Here is a 21,567-nt window from a genome sequence, read left to right as displayed (position 1 = left end):
TACACTTATACACTCACATTTTTCTATGTTTTTGTAAGCTGATTCTCCTGCCAAGGGCAGAATCTATGAAAGAATTTTGGGGGGTGTAGGAGGAAAATTCTCTACACTGAGCATAAGTTGGGTGATTAAAAAAATACTTGCTAGATGAACAAAAAGAGTAGAACCAGTGAGGTGAGTAAATTGAATCTAAGAACTCTTTGTAAAAAGTACTAACTAGTTCACTTATTATAGTAAAAGGCAAAGCATTAGAACATTGTATGAAAAATAAGTCCAAGAAAAATAGCAAAGAAGCTAAAAACAGGACATTTTCTCCTGTAATAGAAAAATCCCTTATTAAATCTGTCAATAAACACAACAGCCACAAAAGAACTTAATATGTTGATTAACTTCCCCATTGCCAGTGACAGTTGCAGGTAAATAATTTAAATGGCCAAATTTTGGGTCATTTACTAGGTCCAGGTGCTGTTTCTTCTGCAACTTACAATTTAGTTCCTATAATTCTTACAATAACTTTATGAAGTAGATGCTATTATTATTTCACTTTGTATGCAAGGAAATCAAGGAAGCTAGGTAACATGCCAAAGGTCACAGAACTGACAAATGGTGAGGCTGAAATTCAATATGGGGTAGTCTGGTTCCAGAGTTAATTTTTAATGATTACCAGATCAAGTTAATATCTTTCATATGGTTATTGATATTTTCCAATAAAATCATATGAGCTCACTTGTCCAAAAATATCATAACAAGCATTAAAAAAAAAAACATTGAGCATATTGACACATGTAATCTACACGAATAATGAGTGAATTTTAATACCTTTTTCCAGGGGTGGGCACTTGGTGCAGTGGTTAAGATGCCACTTGGATACCAGATGCTATCTTGGAGAGCCTGGGTTCCAGTCTGGGTTCTGATCCTGATTCCAGTTTCCTGCTAATATGCACCCCAGGAGGCAGCTGGTGATGGTTCAAGTAGTTGGGTCCCTGCCACTCATGTGAGGAACATATTGATTCCTTAGCTCTGGTTTCAGAGCTGTGATCATCTAGGAGTGAACTGGGTTTGGTGAGTTATCTGTATCTCTCTGTCCCTCTATTTCTAAAATAAATAAAAAATTAAAAGACAGTGATTGTTATTAATTTCTTGTTTTTAAAATGCCAATGCCAAACTACAAGAATGCAATTCAACTATTTATACAATTGAACTAATTTTAAGTTATGGACAGCTCTTTGTGCAGAGCTGTAAGGAATGGAAGACAATAGACAGATGCTAGATGCACTTGGACAGCTAATACATAGCAATGCCTTTTCCACCTGCAAGTCTGACTAAATCTCATAAGATGGCCAATTTATGTGATTTCACTAATCACAAAGATGTGGCATGCATTTTAGAAAGATTTTCATAAAGTAAAAAAGTTTTTAATTTCTGATGATCAAGTTTTTATCAAGTATTCACATATGCATTAGCAAAACAAATGCTTGTCAGAAGCTTGACATTTAAGAAAATGAATTGTTTTAAATGTGTGTATGTTTTCAGAAGTGCAGTATCTGAAGTACCTGAGCTCAAGAGGGTTCACAGGGGGATATATTTTCAAATGCAGATTTTGGAATCTACATTTTAAATTTTTTAAAGAAAAAATCTTAAGTTCTTTCTTTACTGTTATTTGTTTAATGTTTATTTGGGGCATTTTCTAGTACAATTATTCAAATATTTTCTTTCTTTATTTATTCAAAAAGAGGAATTACAGAGAGGGAGAGGCAGAGGTAGAGAGAGAGAGGGAGAGAAAGTGAATCTTCAATTGATTGGTTCACTCCCCAAATGGCTGCATCAGCTAGGGTTGGGCGAGGCTGAAGTCAGCAGCCAGGAGCTTCAGCTAGGTCTTCACGTGAGTGACATTTGGGCCATCTTCTGCTGCTCTTCCAGGCTCATTAGCAGGGAACTTGATTGGAAGTGGAGCAGCTGGGACTCTAAACAGTGCCCATATGGGATGCTGGTGTTGCAGGTGACAGCTTTAAGGAGCTAGCTGCAACACCAGGCCTTTATAGTGCAAATTTTACGAAATGTACTCATTTAAGTTGTGAGGAGAAAGAGACAGAGAGAAACCCATCTGTTAGCTTACTCCTTAAATGCCCACAGCAGCCTAGAATAAGTCGGGCCAAAGCCAGGAGCTGGGAACTCAACCTGGGTCTACCACATGTATCTAACTACCTGAGTCAACCTTTGCCTCCTAAGAACTGCATTAGCCTGAAGCTGGAGACTTCAGGACACAACAGGCTTGGGACCAGGTAGTCCGAGGATGTACCTGGTAGGTCAAATGGTTATGCTTAGTATGACATGAACAAGAAATAAACATACAAGACCGTAAATTCCCTAGGCCTGGTACAAAGGCCAGAAAGATGTTTTCAAGTGTTTAATCAGCAAAGAAGGGAAGTAGATTTTTTGAAATCTACATGTGAAAATATGTTTCCCTGTGAACCCTCTTGAGTTCAGGGACTTCAGACACTGCACTTCTTAAAACGTACACAGATTTAAAAAATAATAGCAGGTTGGGGCCCGCTCTGTGGCTTAACAGGTAAAGCCACCACTTGCAGTGCTGGCATGCCATATGGGAGCTGGTTCAAGGTCTGGCTGCTCCATTTCTTATCCAGCTATGGCCCAGGGAAAGCAGCAAAGGGTCCTTGGGCTCCTGCACCCACGTGGGAAAGACGGAGGAAGCTCTTGGCACCTGGCTTTGGATCAGCTCAGCTCCAGCCATTGTGGTCATTGGGGGAGTGAACCAGCGGATGGAAGACCTCTCTCTCTCTCCCCACCTCTGCCTGTCTGTAACTCTGCCTTTCAAATAAATAATCTTTAAAAAAAAAGACAAGAAATATTAATTAAAAAATGTTTTAAAAAATAATAGCAGGTGACATCAGTGTTTTATTTATTGTTCCGCAATAACAGATACAGTAAAAACACAACTTCTGTTTTCTTACCTCAGGGAGCAAAGTCCCAACCTGCAGGGAAAGGGCAGCCAGAATTGGCATTTTGTGATTTCCCAAGCTTAAACACACCACGCTTGCGTGCAGTGGGGGCATCTTGGCTCCTGGAACCCATGTTCTACCTGCCTTTTGCTCTCCTCACAGTGGGGACATAAACCACTCAGCTCCAGTCTTGTGTGTACAACGCCTACCAGGCTGAGCGGAAAAGCCAACAGCGCTCTCACACTTCGCTGGTTCCCACGAAGCCCAGGAGCTACCTCCAGACGCCGAAGACGCCTTGGAGCCGCGGTCCACAGGAAGGCCGCCCCACGGAAGCCCTGGGAAGAGCTGCTTCCTGGCCCAGACGCCAACTTGGCAAGGATATGGGGCTGGCAAACACTGATTAGTCAGAATAAAATCACCACAGGCTCAGCCCGGCAAGGCATAAATGGCTCTTTTCAGCGGGAGACCTAGAGGAGGGTTGTTCCTGTACCCAGCAACCCAATTTACTTCTCACGGGACTCCCCCGACCCAAACTCGCGTTCTCCACCGTCCTCCACAAAGCGAAGCCCGCGGTTGGCAGCCGCGCCGGTGCCCGCTCGCCTCAGGGACCCGACCCCCTCCTCTTCCTGGCGCTTATCGCCCCCACCCATTTGCCCAAGTGGAACTTTTGATTGGGTTCGCGAGGAAGCTGAGAAGGTGAGGCAAAGCGCGCCAGCCACACACACCGAGCTCAGGGCGCCGGCGAGAGGAGAAAAAAGGCGGGCTGCCGCCTAGGGGGCGACGGACGCGCCCGCAGGGGGTCGCGGCTTGAGCGCGGCGGGAAGCTCGGCGAGAGCCCCTGCTCGCCCGCCTGCCGCGGCTCCGCGGGCGACTCTCCCGCTCCCGGGACGCCGACCCTGGCGGCAGCCTGCTGGCGCGTGAGCGCGTGGCGCCGAGGCGCGTCCGCGTCCATGCTCCCGCCGCGGGAGCGGGAGGCGCTGGCAGCCCGAGGCGTGTGATGCGAGGCTGAGCGCCTGGCGGCCGGCGTCGTGCCCCGCTGAGCCAGGCAGGGAGGACAGGGGCGCGCTCGGGCTCCGCTGACCGCGCGCGGGGCGGGGCGCGGCTGGCAGGGGTGGGGAGGAGTGTGTGTGTGTGTGTGTGTGTGTGTGTGTAGGGGGGGGTCCGCCCGTCTGCCCGCCCGCGGGGGAGCTGCGGAGGAGCAGGCGCGCTGCGGGCCCGAGGGAGGGCACGGTTAAAGCATTGCCATCAGCCGGGAGCCCAGAGAGCCCGTCCTAAGCCAACGCCGGTTCTGCAGCCTCCTTCACGCCCCCGAACCACCGAAGGCGGCGACACCTGATCCAGCGCACCCTCCTGTCCCGGATACGATTACGCGGCTGAGACACGCTCAAACTCACGCACCGCAGTCGAGAGACGAGGTAAGCGGAGGGACCACGCCGTCCCGCGGCGGGAAGGGGGGCGGGCTGGGAGGAGGAGAGGGGCGTTGTTTTGCTCGCGGCGATCCGGGGGCGGGGTGGGGGGTAGAAATTGGAAAGCTCTGCTGAGGTTGGGCTGAGGGAGTTAGGAGTCGGTGGCGGGGTGGGGGGGGTGGGGGTGCGGGGTAGAGAGCGAGGCCGGAGCTGGAGAAGTGTAAAGGAGGTCTTTGTAGGCGGCCCCCCGGGTCACGCCCGCTACCTCTTCGCTCCCATCTGGCACCCGTTGGAGGGTCCGGCCGCGTCTTGCCTACCCGCAGCGGTAGATTGCAGGGCGCCGATCTGACGGAGGACCTTGCACTTGACCCTGGAGAGACGTGCGCAGCGGAGCCCCGAGGCCCGAACCGGGTGTCCGGCGGCGACGGCGGGGCCCCGGGAGTTGCTTTGGGGACCTCTCCGACTCTCCTCTTCTCGGCCGCCCCAAAGAGGGAACTCGCGCCGGCCGCGTTGGGGGTGGGGAGCGTGTCGGGGCTGCTTACCACACGCTGGCATCCGGAGCCGCGCGACCCGCAGGAATGGACCTGTGGGGCGCCCTTGCTTTGAGGAGAAGCGCGTGCGGGCCCTTGGGGTGAGAGAGGAAGGGAGCGCTGGCGGGCGGGCCAAGAGAAGGGCGCGCGGCAGGGGAGAAGGGCGCCTTTCCCGGGCTGGAGGAACGGCGAGGGGGCCGGGGAAGTCGGTCTGGACTTGGAAAGAAGGCTGCCCGCCTCGGAGAGGGCCAGTCCGCGCGGTGCGCCCGGGCAAAAGGACACCCAGGGGTGGCGCAAGCCGGGTGCTCAGTGTGTAAATACACGTTTACTGTTTTAACTGAGGGCTCATGAAGTTGAGCGAGGGGAGCGTGCTGCACTATGCTCTCCGCTTAGGGAGAGTATAGCTGCTGAACTTGGACCCGGGGTTCCTATCACCCTTTCTCATCCCGGAGGCTGGGGGGTGGGGCTGGCAGTACTGGTAGTGGTGGTGGTGGCGGTGGCCGCCAGGGAGCTGAGCAGGTGAAGAAGCAGAACTTCCGAGAGTCTCATCAGCAAGGCGGCAGGGGGGACCGCGAGACTGGCGTTCTCAAGGGGAGAGCAGGTATCCAGGGGATGGGTGGCGTTTTCAAGCCTGGTGTGATCTGGAGAGTCACCTTTGCTAGGAGCCAGCGTTAGCAGTGGAGAGCCTTTTTCTTTCTCTCTCTTCCTTCCTTCTATCCTTCCTTCCTTTCTTTTTTTTTCCTCCTCTACACTTGAGTTCCAACGGGAAAAGGTTATCAAAACCACATTACTCAATTTTCAGCCCCTTGAGGCTGTCACCTTGTACAAGTTTTGTTTCCAAAGATGAATGACTTGGGATGTATGGTAGTTTGGCTAGATACCAAGTTTGCTGTTGTTTTTATGTCTGACCATTTCTTGTCCCCTTCACCCCCCAAATCTGTATCCATTCAGAATCCGCATGCTTCATTCCCACATATCCTGGGAATACATGCCTACCATTTGCAGGAAGGCTGGGCAGGGCTTTTAAACTGTAGTTAACAGCATTAGGAGTAATCACACCGTGTTCTTGGGAGATTTTTAAATTAGTTGAAAAGCCAGGCACTGCAATAGTATGCGGTAAATTAAAGCCTTAGATTTCTCCGGTAGAAGCTATCTCTTGGTGGTTAGAAGTTTTGTTTAGGATATACTTCAGCAACTATTCTAGGCAGTGCTAGAGAGAAATACGCTAGCATTATTTGGTTTGCCTGCCACCAACAAGGTTAAGTTGACATAAGTGTGTGACCTAGTGCAATAGGAGTGTTTAATACTGTGGTGAAGCATGGTGCCCTGACATTTAGTAAAACACTTGAATCTCTATTTACAACTTGGATACGGCTGAGTAACGCCATACTTTTGACTTTTTCCAGCTAATACTATTCCAGAGGTTCAAATTTTACCTAAATCCAAAATCTCCAGAGCATCATTCTTGTATTTATACGTGGTGCTCATGTTAGGATAAATATAGCATTGTTTTTTGTAAAATTTATTTTTTGGATTTTTTATAGTTTGCCAGTTCACATTTCTCAGTGATTAAATTTAAGTTATAACAACCTTTTGTTTATGTTCCATTTAAATATTGCCAAACACCCCCACTCTCAATCTTCTGACTGCTTTTCAAAATTATTTATGTGCTTAAATATCAAAAATAGATTTGTTACTGTTTTGTTTCATACTCAGTTTCAGCATGCTCCTGGAAAATTCCAAGATAAATGAGCAGAGTGAGAAGTTTTGGTTGTTTATACTGGGTATCTCAGGTTTTTTTTTTTTTTTTTTAACATCATCTGAATTGATGCATGTTAAAATAGACACATTTTCTGGAAAGCTGACCCCTTACTCCATTAATTACTGAAACCTTGAAACAAACAAGTGAAATTTTACTGTGTTCCTTGTTCCCTTGGAGGATATTAGAAAGTTATTTTTCTTTTGTTGGGTTATCTTTATGAGCGTGGATTCATAAAGAATTGAATAGCACTATTCGTTGAGGTGTATAGAGCTGTTTTTTGTTTATTGTAAATGGTCTCAGCCTGCTGGCTTGAAATACTAGAATGGAGACAGAAGTACCATTCTTCTTTTTATGGTTTTTCTGGGTCCTCTTTCTGTTATCAGCTATCACTTTCTAGTGCTGTCAGGCTGCGAGCGGCCCTCCTGCTATATTATCTGTTGTCTCCTTTTCCCTGGTACGATCTGGACTGTTGCCTGAGTAGAAAGCCTATGGATTTTGTGACAGATATTTTGTCTTTACATGCTGTATTTCTGGACTGGATTGTAAGATGTATGGTTGAAGTTTTCAGAAACATGGCTTCTAAATACACAATTACATTTTCTTTTATTATAGAAAATTTTGTCTGTCTTTTGAAAATTGTTCACTTTTCTGTGAAATTGGAGCAGTGCTTTAAAAATATTGCTTTTATGACAGGCCCATATTGACTTCATTTAGGATATGTATTGTATGTTTTACACACCACTTTCTACCGCTGGAATTCTGACCATATGTAATGCTGTTACCATTTCCTTTTCCTGAAAGCTAGAAATGAATAATGTGATCTGCTAACCACACTTGGGACTTGTTTAGTTATTTAAATATTATTTTGCATACCTACCCATGCAGGAGTTGTAATTTAATTTAGTCTCTAAAACAGTGGTGATCATACCATCTTAATCTGAAGCATTTATAAATATTCACGTTTCTCTTCAACAGATATTTGTTGAAAACCTACTCTGTGCCATGCACTGTGCTGTGGGGATGGGAGACAGCTGAGACCCTGAGAAGGCTCTGGGTTAACAAGAGAGAGATGGATAGGAAAGAGGTTAGTTTCCGTGGGTACAGGAGAGTGCTATAAATGGTGCAAGTGCTGTGATAACGATGTGCACAGAGTCCTCTACACAGATATTTGGAAGTGGCCACTTCTGCATGGAAGCAGCAGACTATAAAAGCTTGGAAGAAGGTGATGTAAAAGATGAGTGGTTGTAAGCAGGAGTCAGAACATAGAGGGCTGTTTGCCATACTGAGGAGTGGACCATTTTCTTTCCGAGGTTGTTTTAGGCAATGGGATGATATAATGAGAAGACAACTCTCAGCAATCTAGAAGGATGGATCTGAGGAATGTGAAATGGTAACTGCCATTGAGAAGATATTGAAATGACCTTGGTAATAGAAGATGAGGACCTTACCACTAAAGAGGCAGCAGTAAGCTAAAGAACAAGTGTGGTCATGGAGCTATTCAGGAGGCGGAGTCCTTGAGATTAGGTGGTTTGATGGGGGAGTGGGGGAGGGTGGGACAGGAGGATAGGGAACAGACTTGAGGGAGAGGCAGATTTGAGATGCAGGGGTGACTGACTTCCGTTTTTGACATGTGGAATATGAAGTGCTCATAGAAAAGGCAACAGGAGATCGATGACCAGTGATAATGCTATACAAGTTCTGAGAAGAGAGGTCCTTGGCTAGATAGTAGGTAGGTGAGCAAAAGGATGGCTGGCTGGCTGGCTGGCTGGCTGGCTGAACTGATTTAGCAGCTTCCAGCACATAGGTGATTGCACACAAAAGTTGATATGTTTCTAGGGCAAGTACCAAGATTTAAGCAGGAAATAGAAGCTTGAGGAGAGTTAGCTAGAGAAATACAGAGAAACAGAACAACCAGAAGGTCCAGAGGAAAAGAGGAAGGGAAAAACTAGGTGGGGAGCGGTTTTCTTTCCTTCTTTTCCTTTCCTTTCCTTTCCTTTCCTTTCCTTTCCTTTCCTTTCCTTTCCTTTCCTTTCCTTTCCTTTCCTTTCCTTTCCTTTCCTTTCCTTTTCCTTTTCCTTTTCTTTTCTTTTCTTTTCTTTCTTTTCTGTTTTTCCTTTTCTTTTCTTTCTTTTCTTTTTTCTTTTTCTTTCTTTCTCTCGCTCTCTTTTTCTTTATTTCTCTCTCTCTCTCTCTCTCTCTCTCTCTCTCTCTATTTCTTTGTCGCTAAAGGAAAAGCATTTCAAGAAATAAGAGGTCAGATACTATAATGAGAGGTATTAGAGAGTCCTGGTTTTGTCCCTAATAGTCCCGAGACCTTGGTCTCACAATTCCATTTGCTCATCCACAAATTGGGGACCCAAGTGCTTCTTTTAATCCTCAGAATAGTGCTGCTGTGAGGATTGAATCAGGTAAGTTCTGTCAGGCACAACGTGTGGAAGGTTACTGGTTTGTGTTAATACATGCTAGTTGTTTTTATGAAAACATGACTTGGATCTGTAAGTAGGATGTCCTTAGTGACTTTTGCTTCAAAACTGCTGGTTCTCAGGATTCAGGGCAGTAGATCAAAAAGACAGTTTGAGATGAAAACTTGATCATATACTATGGGTTAGAAGCCAGTAAAATAGCAATAATTGAAAAATTTGAAGGTTGCAGACAGAACAAAGTAAATAGTCCTTGAAGAAAGGGTGGGAGTTGCCACAAATGTTCTGGGGAGAAGTTAGCAAGGTCTGCTAGCCTTTACACGTTTTTTTTGTTTGTTTGTTTTTAATGTTTGTTTGCTTATTTATTTTAAAGATTTATTTATTTGTTTGAAAGTCAGAGTTACACAGAGAGAAGGAGAGGCAAAGAGAAAGAGAGAGAGAGAGGTCTTCGATCAGTTGGTTCACTCCCCAATTGGCTGCAATGGCCCGAGCTGCGCCGATCCAAAGCCAGGAACCAGGAGCTTCCTCTGGGTCTCCAACGCGGGTGCAGGGGCTCAAGGCCTTGGACCATCTTCCACTGCTTTCCCAAGCCATATTAGAGAGCTGGATTGGAAGTGGAACAGCCGGGTCTTGAACTCATGTCCATATGGGATTCTGGCACTGCAGGGCAGGGCTTTAACCCGCTGCACCACAGCACCGGCCCTAATGTTTATTTAGTTTCACCTAATTGACAGGTATAGCAACAGAGAACTGGGAGAGAAAGAGAGATCGTCCATCTTCTGGTCTACTCTTCAAATGCCTAAAAGAGCCTTGGCTAGGCCCTGCTGAAGTCAGGAGCCAGGAGCCAGGAACTCCATCATAGTGTCCCACATGGATGACAGGAGCCCAAACCCTTGAACCATCCTCTGCTGCCTCCCAGGATACATTAGGGAGAAACTACATTAGAAGTAGACCTGCCCAGACTTAACGTGGCAGTCCTGTGTCACACATCCTTTCCTGTGTGATTTTTTTTTTAAAGATCTATTTATTTATTTGAAAGTCAGAGTTACACAGAGAGGCAGAGAGATAGAGAGGTCTTCCGTCCAATGGTTCACTCCCCAGTTAGCTACAATGGCCGGAGCTGTGCCTATCGGAAGCCAGAAGCCAGGTGCCTCCTCTGGGTCTCCCACGCGGGTGCAGGGGCCCAAGGACTTGGGCCATCTTCTACTGCTTTCCCCGGCCAGAGCAGAGAGCTGGATCAGAAGTGGAGTAGCGGGGTCTCGAACTGGCGCCCATTCTGGGATGCCGGTGCTTCAGACCAAGGGCGTTAACCTGCTGTGCCACAGCGGTGGCCCCCTGTGTAACGTTTTAAAAACACTTGGGGGCCTGGTGCTATGGCATGGCAAGTTAAGCTGATGCTTGCGACACCAGCATTCCATATCAGAGGGTCAGTGCAAGTTTTTCCTATCCAGCTTCCTGCTAAGCCTGGAAAGGTGGTGGAAAATGGTCCAAGGGCTTGGATTTCTGCCACTTATGTGGGAAACCCAGATGGAGTTCAAGGCTCCTAGCTTAGGCCTATCTGAGCCCAGGCTATTGTAGCCATGTAGGGACCAGTGTATGGACAATTTCTCTCTTTGTCTGAATCCCTCCATCTTTGTCATTGTGCCTTTTAAATAAATAAAATAAATCTTTAAAAAAATCTGGTAAGCAAATCATAGGCATTTTTCATGTGTTTTTTTTTTTTAAAGTATTCCTGATATGTGTTTCCTAGTTCCTGAGATAATCAAGATATTGTTATCTATTTTCATATTGGAGTTCTTCAAAAAGTTAATGGAAAATATATATTGTGCCAAAATTGTACATGAATTTCAGTTTTTTCACACCAAAATAAGCTCATCTTTTGATTCCACTTTTTCTACAAACTTTCTGAAGTACTCTTTCGGACTCTGAAAACAACAAAAAGACCAGTGGTATCACGGGTTAACAAAATATAATTTAAAAAATATTTTATTTATGTGTTTATTTATTTGAAAGGCAAAAATACTGAGAGAGAGAGAGAAAGAGACAGAAGATAGACACAGAGAGATTTTCTGTCTGCAGATTCACTCCCTAAATGCCTATTAGCAGGGACTGGAACAGGTTAAGACAGAAGCCCAGAGTTTCAGCTGGGTCTTTCACATGGGTGGCAGAGACCCAAGTATTTAAGCCATCAACTGCTGTTTCCCATGTTGCACATTAGCAGGAAGCTAGAGTCAGGAGCAGAACTGGGACTCTAACCCAGGCACTTCAGTGTGGAATGTAGGCTTCCCAAGCAGCTTCTTAGCTTCTGTGCCAAATGTCTGCCTCTAATTTAATATCTGATGATTCAGAAGACAATTCCATATGTTGTGGAGTTTCAAAAATTAATAATGTGAGACGAATTATTAACCTGTTTGTAATAAGGGAAGGATTGATTTCTAGATGTTTGTTTTTATGTTTTTGAGTCTACTCTGGTAAAATTTAAACATACCTACTTTTATCTTAGGATTTTCTGTGTTTGGATGATAGAATACTTTATATTGGAGATAAATATCAAAAATAATTTTCTATTTGAATATGTACATATAGTATTTTAAGAAAATGTCATGTATGAACTGGTTTCTTCAGAAACTCACCAAGTGAGTATAGTACATATTGTTATTAATTGTATGTAAGGCTTACAGGTGATTAATTGGTTATAGATAAAATTAATTATTCTTTTAAAATTCAAGTTAGCATGACTATTTCAGTACATTCTATTGTTAGTCATTATTTACCATTTTAGAGAAGTACCTTTAGGACACTTGATAAATATTTGTTGAGTAAATGAAATTTATTCCATGTATGTAAGGTGAAAGGAAGTCTGTTATGCACGTAATTGTAATTTTTAATATCAAGTTAAATTATTTGTTAATTTATTAACTTAAGTTTAATATCATTTAAACTTAATATGGTACTTAATTTAATATTTCATATGCTGTTCTTGGAATTCTCCAGCCACACTCTTTGCTACCAGCACATCTAGTGCTTTTTGATAGCCATTCTTACTTTGTCATGATATATGGTCCTGTTATTTGCAAAACATAGTGATCTATCCAGGTAATGTTCAGTTTAGGAGTTTTGCCAGTTCCATATTATGTGTTCACTCACTGGCTCGGTTTCAGAGTGTATGCTGTCCAGTACTCCTTTACAGGGTTAACAAATGTCAAGTTGAAATTGACTTATTACTGGGGTGCCACACCTAGGTAAGCGTTGAGGAGTACACAGCCAAAACAAAATGATACCTTTGGGTTTATGAAAGATGACAAGATACGTAAGACAACTTAGGTCAGTTCTTGTACTATGGCTAGAAATTAATGTCAATTTTAAGACATTTGGATCACATGGAAAGAACATATAATGGGAACATTTCAGAGAATATATGTGTTTTGCTATCTACCTGAATAGCTAATGTGTAAGAGCAACTATATTGGTTTTATTTTGAAGGTATCAGTTTGCATGGACTTGATGTAGATAACAGAAATGCTCTGTAAGTAATTCTGCCTAGTAAAATATTTACATATGTAACTGAATTGTTAAATATTTGCTTGATTTGGCAGTATTACATAACAAGATATTTGTAAAATCATTTTGCATTTGTATTGGTTTTGAAGAAATTTAAAACAGGAAATGTTTTCAAGACACCAATAATTTTTTGTTTGATCTTCTTTCTTTATTTTTTATTTTTATTTTTTAACTTTTATTTAATATGTATAAATTTCCAAAGTACAGCTTTTGGATTACAGTGGCTTTTTCACCCCAAAACCTCCCTCCCACCCGCAACCATCTCATCGCCCACTCCCACTCCCATCCCATTCACATCAAGATTTATCTTTATTTACAGAAGATCCATTTAGTATATACTAACTAAAGATTTCAACAGTTTGCATCCACACAGAAACACAAAGTGTAAAGTACTGTTGTGTACTAGTTATAGCATTAATTTACATTGTACAACACATTAAGGACAGAGATCCTACATGGGGAGTAAGTGCACAGTGACTCCTGCTGTTGATTTAACAATTGACACTCTTATTTATGGCATCTGTAATCACCCTAGGCTCTTGTCAAGAGTTGCCAAGGCTATGGAAGCCTTTTGAATTTGCCAACTCCGATCTTATTTAGATAAGGTTATAGTCAAAGTGGAAGTTCTCTCCTCCCTTCAGAGAAAGGTATCTCCTTCTTTGATGGCCTGTTCTTTCCACTAGGATTTCACTCACAGAGATCTTTCATTTAGGTCATTTTTTTTTTCACAGAAGACACCAGTAATTTTTAACTTACAGTATTAGCTATAACTTACCTTAATAAACCATAACAATGGGGCTAATTCTCTTAGACATTCAGTTTCAATATGTGCTCATAAAATTAGAAAATAGAATCAAGTGTACAAATTTGCTTCATTTTCTGTAGTCAGGTGTTCTTGAAAAATTTCTTAGAAATTCAGTTTTTATAAATTGAATTACATTTATGGAACTAGAATTTTTTATTTTTATTTTATTTTTAAAAATTTTTTTGACAGAGTTAGTGAGAGAGAGAGACAGAGAGAAAGGTCTCCCTTCCGTTAGTTCACCCCCCAAATGGCCGCTATGGCCGGAGCTATGCCGATCCGAAGCTAGGAGCCAGGTGCTTCCTCCTTGTCTCCAATGTGGGTGCAGGCGCCCAAGCACTTGGGCCATCCTCCACTACCCTCCTGGACCACAGCAGAGAGCTGGACTGGAAGAGGAGCAGCCAGGTCTAGAACCTGGTACCCATATGGGATGCCGGTGCCGCAGGCAGAGGGCCAGCCAAGTGAGCCATGGCGCCAGCCCCAAGAAGTAGAATTTTTTAAAGATTTATTTAATTTATTTGAAAGGCATAGTAATGTAGAAGGAAAGCCAGAAAAAGAGTTTTTCATCTGCTGGTTCACTCCCTAAATGGCCCCAACAGCCAGGTTTGTGCCATGATGAAACCGGCAGACAGGAACTACATCTGGATCTTCCACATAGGTTGCTGGGGCCTAAGGTTCTTAGGTCATCTTCCCTTGTTTTCCCAGGCACATTAACAGGGAGCTGGATCAGAAAGGGAGAAACTGGGAATACAACAAATTCTGTGATATAGAATGCTGGTGCTGAATGTGGTAGCCTAACCCACTGCTCAGCAATGGTCCCTGAAATTTAAAAAACATACAAGCTGTACAAGTACTTCTTAAAACATAGATGGTGGGTATATAGATGTTTGCTATATTAATATTTATGATTTTCTGTATGTTAGAAATATTTTACATTAAATAATAGATATTAATTTTGAAATACACCATGTTTTGGGGCTTGCATTGAGGCACAATGGTTAAGCTGCCCCTTGTGACATTGGGAATCTCATGTAAGAGTTGTCTGTTTTAGGCCTTGCTATCCACTTCTGATCCAGTTTCCTGCTAATACGCCAGGAAAGGCAGGGGAAGATGACTTAAGTAGTTGAGCTCCTGTCATCATATGTGAGACCCAGATGAAGTTTGGGGATCCTACTTTTAGCCTGTCTCAAACCTGACTGTGGGGGCCATTTGGGGAGTGAACCAAAGGATAGAAGATCCCCCCTGCCCCATCAGTCTCTTTTTGTACCTGTTTTAAATAAGCAAAAACGTATCATATTCTAAATATACCCAAGGACTTTGCTCTTTAAAGCAATATCAAGTTAAGTCTTTCCACAGAAAGAATCCTCCTTTGCAAATTCAGATTTTTCTACTTTGCTTTAGGAACTGCATATGTACACACACAAAACAAACTTGATTCCACCTCTGTGCCACATTTAGAGTATAGGCTTATCCATAGAATGTTTTGGTCTTTTTCATTGAAAATAACGACTTAATCTGATTCTACCTCATGCTTATTGTATCCATCATGTGGAATAGAAAAGGCATCAATAGGAATGACTAAAAATTAGTTTAAATAAGTGCTTTTACTGGCAGTGGTATGAATGATTGGTGGTACAGTGATGTCTGCCTGCACTGAGAGAGCTGCCCTAGGAGTAGGCAGTGCCAGACCTTCAGGCCCTTCCTGTGGACTGTGTTCCTGAAGGAGGCCCTTGTGCTTTACATAGCTTTTTGCATTCATGCTTTACTTGCTGTGCGGTGGTACTCACTAAGCCAATCAGGAGAGCAGGGCTGAGAGGAAAACTAGTCAAACAGGTTTGCCTGTCCACTGAAAAGAGGGACAAAACAGTGAAAGCATAAAGGTTAGAGGGAAAACTATTTTAAGGAATATTAATGCTAATCACCAACTGTGTTTTCTTTTGACCTTGAAAATACTTTGGAGACATTTGTGAGAGTATGTCTTAAGGAAGATAAAGTGAGAGGGAAGTTGAGAAGAAGAGTTAAGACATAAGGAACAGGGACAGAGAAGCAATAGTGAAGGGAAAAAACTCAAGAGAAAAAGGAGTGTTTCAGTGCCATATGTGGGCTTTGTGCAATCTGGGTGTGCCAGAACAGGAAGCCATAGTATGAATGTGATTAAAACAAATGCCTGCCTGTGGTCCCCAACATCCAAAATAGGGCGCACAGTACCGGATCAGGGATGAGGTAGACTAGGAATGCTGGTGGGAAAATGTTGTAGTTACTGTCTCTGATATAAACTTTATCTTAGAAATTTTTCTTTTTCCCTAAACAATAGTAAAATGCTATTTCCAACAGGATTTTTATAGTTTGCAAATCTCTTACACGTTGGGTACAGTTTCCCAAAAGATTTTATTAAAAGAATTTATTTTTTGAAAGGCAGAATGAGAGAGAGAGAGGGAAGGAAAGAAAGAGAGAGAGAGAAAGAGAGATATCATCCTGTATCCACTGGTTCACTCCCCAAATGATTGCAATAGCTGGACTGGGCCAGGCTGAAGCCAGGAGGCTGAACTCCATCAGGGTCTCTCATTTGGGTGGCAGGGGCCAAGTACTTAGGTCATCATCTACTGCCTTCCCAGTTGCTTTAGCAGGAAGCTGGATTGGAAGTGGAGCAGCTGAGATTTGAGTCGATGCTCATATGGGGTGGTGGTGTCACAGATGAAGGCTTTGCTGGCTGCAGCTGCACACAATATTGGCCCCTACACATGTGCATTCTATCATATTGTCTTCATTCTGCCTGTGGGTATTATCAAGTAGGTAGTAGCATTTGACAGACACTGGGGATGCAGAATTCTGAAGTCACTTCTTGAGGTCACCAGGATCATACCCGGGGAATTCTTGGACATGAGTGTTGAGGCACTGTGGGGTTAAGTTGCATCTTGGGATGCTTACATTCTATATTGGAGTATCTTCATTGAGTCTTGGCTACTCCACTTTGGAAACAGCTTCTTACTAGTGCACCTGGGGAGCAGATAATGGCTCCAGTGCTTGGGTCCCTGCTACTCACTCTCTCAAACCTGGGTGCAATTCTAGGCTTCTGGCTTTATAAAGCCTGGCCCAACCTGGCTGTTGTGAGCATTTGGAGAGTAAAGCAGACAATGGAAAATATCTTTATCTGTGTCACCCTGCCTTTTAGAAACATAAATAAGTAAACCAAACAAATTAAAAAAGAGAGAGAGAGAGAGAGAGAGAGAGAGAGAGAGAGAGAGAACAGAACAGAGAACTTGGGCTTCTTGGGGTAATGTACCTGCACTACAGCTTACCACCTGCTTTGTTTTCTGGAAATGCTGAAATCTTAACCCTATTGAAATTACATTTTTAAGAGATTTATTTATTTATTTTAAAGGTGGATTTAGAGAAAGAGAAAGAGAGAGAGAGAAAGAGAGAGAAACAGATATCTTCCATCCACTAGAGAGAGAGAGAGAGAAACAGAGATATCTTCCATCCACTAGTTCACTTTCTAAATGGTCACAACCTCCAGGATTGGGGCAGGCTGAAGCCAGGGGCCAGAAGCTTCTTCCAGTCTCCCATGTGGAAGTGGGGGCCCAAGCACTTGGACCATCATCCACTGCTTTTCCAAGTGCATTAGCAAGGTGCTGGGCCAGAAGTGGAGCAGCCAGGATACCAACCGATGCCCATATGCTACAGGCAGCTTAACCTGCTATGCCACAACACTGGTGCCTGAAATTACTTTTAAACAGTCTCTGTAGTCCCTACCCGTACTCTTTCCATGCCTTTCCCATGAGCTGAGATTTCCTTTCTTCTTGATCTCTGTGACTTGACTTTTCATGTACTCTTAATTTGTCTCTGCTTCCTTCTGGGAATTTTAAAGAACATTGTAGTCCCCACACCTTTCCTCTTACCTCCTTATTCTCACTCCCTTGGTAAGGTTATATATCCTCAGGGACTGGACTTATAACCAGATGGTTCACAGACCTGCAGTTCTACCTCTCACTCATGCTGGAGGACTCAACACTTCGGAGTTCCCAACTCAGCTTCCAAACTCAGGTCTGAAGTCTTCAAGAGACAGCCTTAACATTGGTTTTGATTTTACCTCCTCCTTTCTCTCTCTTCTTTGTCCATTATATCCTGGCTGGTCCCTGACTCAGTTACTGTATTCTTTTCCCCTTTGCTTTGTGCAGTCCTTCATCATGTCTTGACCACTGAGGTCTCTTTCTCACCCTGCCCTTGGCCTGGAATCCCCTCTCAAAGCTGTCAGTTGCTTTAAGGCTGACCCACTTGCCTCCCCAATGCCACATCACTGTTCCATTCATTTTCCTGTGGGGACCCCAAACCGTTAACCTAGCTTTCGGGTCTCTATTGACTGGTGGTCAGTCAGTGTTCTGATCACCCCTGTTTATCTTTTATTTCCCAACAGGGTTCCATTTACCTGTTTTTGAGACTTTCGTTTCAGGATACTCCCCAACTTGGAGTGTCCAGCCTTTCCCCCTCTGTATTGTAAAATCCTTATCCTTCCAGGTTTTGACACCCTCATCCTTCCTTGGACTCTTGCTTCCCAGGCTGTTTCACATTTCCTTGACTTCCACTTTTACATACTTCCATGATAGAATAGCACTTAATTTTGTTCACATATTCCCTCAGGTGAAAAAGTGTGAGCTCTTAGAGGTAGAGTCTCACTTTTTGTCTCCCCATAGTGCCTTGGACAAACAGTACTTATCAGAGATAAGATGTTCAAACATGATTGAATGATATCTTTAGTTTTGCTTAAGGTAGTGAAGGTCGCTAAGTTCGCCAATTCTCTGTATGTATATTGATGGTTTCTTTTTGTTCTCCCCACCTCCTGTCAAATTGCATTATTCAAACTGAAATGTTCCCTTAATGTTTTTTTTTTTTAAGCTCTGTTTATTTATTTGAAAGGCAGAGAGAGAGAGAGAGAGAAATATCTTCCATCTGAGGGTCCACTCCCCAAATGCCTGCAACAGCCAGGCTTCGGCCACACTGAAGACAAGAGCCAAGAACTCCATCTGGCTTTCTCACAGGCTTTTGGTTCACAGGGACCCAAGCTCTTAAGCCATCATCTGCTACTTCCAGGGTACACTAATTAGTATAAAACTGTATCAGAAGCAGAGTAGCCAGGACTTGAACCAGGTACTCTGATAGCAGATATAGATGTTTCAAGTGTTGGCTTACCGGCTGGGCCATGACACATACATACCCATAATATGTTTTTAAATAAAATGCTCTATAAAGGAACAATAGTGCTGCATCACTTAGTTAAAATAGAAAATTCTGATCTGTGGAAAGCTCATGTGATGGTTCCATAGAATTCCTTATTATAAATAAAGTATATTTTAGTAGGTTTTGTTTTGCATTTGGTTGGAGCTTCTAATAGCTGGAAGTACATTTGCAGTTGGTTCTAAGTAACACAATTAAAACAAGAGAGGTAATAAAATGTATTTAGTGTTTATTTTGAATGTAACTATGCCTGATGTCATGAAAGTATGGTTGGAGAAATGAAGGGTTACTCACACGAGGAAGATGATTTTAGATACCATTCTAATGCCTTTCCTCTGCCCATGAACATTTTATACCAGGTAATTCAAAGCTTTAACCCAGGCTGACTTATTTTTTCCCTCCTCTGTGCTTGATTTTTCGTCTGGGTAACTGCAGAAGGGTAGGCCAAAGGAATAAGGACATATTTTAAGAAACCTTAGCAAAAAACGAATAAATAAAAGGAAAACATGCAAGACAATAATAAGGGATGCTTCTCTGTGCTGTTTACCAGTATTAAGTATTTCTTGGGGCTGGCATTGTGGCAAAGCAGATAAAGCCACCACCTGTGATGCCGGCATCCAATGTGGGCACAGGTTCTTTTCCTGGTTGCTTCACATACCATCCAGCTCCCTGTTAATGGCCTAGGAAAGTGGTGGAAGATATCTCAGATGCACATGGGAGACCTGGATGAAGCTCCTGGCTTCAGCCTGGTCCAGCTCTGGCTGTTGCAGCCATCCAAGGAGTGAACTAGTAGATGGATCACCTCTCTCTTTCTGCCTCTCTCTTTGTAACTCTGACTTTCAAATAAATAAATAATTCTCTATTATTTTTATGCTTTTATTTTCATTTTAATTGAAAGGCAGAGAGACAGACAAGAGATATGGAGACGGACAGAGACCTTCCATCTGCTAGTTCATTCCCCAGGTGTCCACAATAGCTGGGGCTGGGTCAGTTTTAAGTGAAGAGCCAGGGACATCACTCTGGTGCCCCATGTGGGTGGCAAGAACCCACCTACATGAGCCATTATTTGCTGCTTGCATGATATACATTAACAGGAAACTGGAATGGAGAGCAGAGCAGAGATTCAAATACAAGCCCTCCATGGATGTGGGCATCCTAAATTGGGTCTTAATCACTGAATGAAACATCTGCCCTTAAATAATTATTTTTTTAGCGTTAGCATTTTTTTAAAGAAATTGCTTTACATTAGATTTTCAAGGTTACAGCAAATGCATGATGATTACCACAACATAATTTTTGAAGACATTTATATTTATATTACTTCCATCTGTTAGACTATGCTTTGGAATATACTTTCTCTTCAGATTTCTACACCATGCATAATGTATAGAAATGGAGCCCTCTGACTGCCCTGATGCTTCCTTGCAGTCTTCCTCTCCTTAGACCTGTCTACCCTTGCAGAGATAATGTTCCTGACTTTCTAGGGAAATTGAAGGGGCTGTTCTAACTGTAGATTTACACACTGGGGATGGGTACAGAGATGTGGATAGAGTGGAGAGGGTACAGAGTCTGCCCTCCAATGTGGTGGTTCATTTCCCTAATATCCTCCACTGCTGGGGTGGGCTATGTCAAAGCCAGGGATCAGAACTCAGTCCAAGTCTCCCTTGTGAGTGCCAGGAACTCAGCTACTTGAGCTGTAACCTGCTGCCTCCCAGGCTGTGCAGAAACCAGGAGCAGAATCCAGGCAGACCAGTGTAGGATGTGGAACTTTGTGCTTTCTAAGCATCATTTTGCCAGTAGAAATACTTCAGCTTATTTTAGTACAACTAAATTACAGTTCCTCTTCCTATCTTCATTGCTTTGCCTAAAAGGAGATGAAAGGGGAGATATTTTGAACTAAACATACTGACTTCCTGGACATTGTACAGTGGGTAATTATCTGTGACATTTAAGAATTAATTCAACCATTCATTCAGTAAACAGCCTATTCCATAGTAAAACTCTCCTACCCCAGAGCTCAGAATCATTGTGCTTTTTTAGTAGTATAAATACATAAGGATCTTATAGTATGAACATTTATGAAGATCATTACTGAAGCTTTTTCAAAGACTGCTGTTGGAACGTGTATCCCAGAGTTCAAGAAAACTCATTCTGTTATCTGACATGCAGTAATGACAGGTTTGAAGAATCCTTATATGGTTCAGGTAAGAGATAACTGGATTGGGACCCAGGAAACCAGAGTGCCAGTTCCAGTTCTGCCAATGAGTAACCACGAAGTAGGTGTGTGATGCTAGGCAACCACTCCCAGAGACTTTGTCCCTTTCTGTACAAATGAGAGGTTGCAGACTCAGATATCTTCAGGTTCCAAACAGTAATCCTGATAAATTTTCTAAATGAAAATGCATGTGTTTTACATATTTGATGTCATTTCAAGCACATATATATAAAGTGCTAATGTTTAAGTAAATCTGTATTTTTTTTTTGCAGTACAGTAACAGTGGCTGTTATATACAATACTGTTTACTTCATCATGTTGGATATCTGAGACACAAAACTGTACTCCTGTGTTAGTGAGAGAGTCTGAGGGAGATGAACTCCATCTTATTGCAGCTCCTATCAAAATTTAATCTTCTGGGTGTTAGTAAGATTTTGCTTTTTTTTTTCGTAGTCTATAACAATAATGATTTATGCTGGAATTTTATGAGAAAGCAATGGGGGAAATTTGTTATTTGTTCACTTGTCAGAACCTCTGGAAATTGAATAAGGAAATACTAGAATCTTCTTTGTTGTTTGATTTTTTTAGTAACATTTGGCCAGTTTTGTCCCTAAAACATGACTGAGACATTGCATGGACATTTATTTTGTGACTTAATGATGATAATGTAGATAATGTTAAA

The 21,567-nt window shown here is 43.0% G+C and overlaps 1 protein-coding gene across 5 annotated transcripts in view; it reads left to right on the top strand.

The window, feature by feature from the left end:
• The first annotated feature begins 4,232 nt into the window (after window positions 1-4,232).
• UGT8 (UDP glycosyltransferase 8) overlaps window positions 4,233-21,567 on the top strand; it is a 100,509-nt gene continuing 83,174 nt past the window's right edge. The window contains exon 1 of one of the 5 annotated variants that reach the window (XM_017347341.3): window positions 4,233-4,372. The gene's annotated coding sequence lies outside the window, so the exon portion shown is untranslated. Of the gene's footprint in view, window positions 4,373-4,854; window positions 4,995-5,197; window positions 5,495-21,567 lie in introns of those variants that run through there. The other 4 variants (XM_008267465.4, XM_008267468.4, XM_070047679.1 and 1 more) reach the window with 4 other exon arrangements.

The sequence above is a fragment of the Oryctolagus cuniculus genome, chromosome 8 (genome assembly GCF_964237555.1).
Source record: "Oryctolagus cuniculus chromosome 8, mOryCun1.1, whole genome shotgun sequence".
In the NCBI taxonomy this organism is placed as follows: domain Eukaryota; kingdom Metazoa; phylum Chordata; class Mammalia; order Lagomorpha; family Leporidae; genus Oryctolagus; species Oryctolagus cuniculus.
This window is presented reverse-complemented; position numbering and strand designations above follow the sequence as displayed.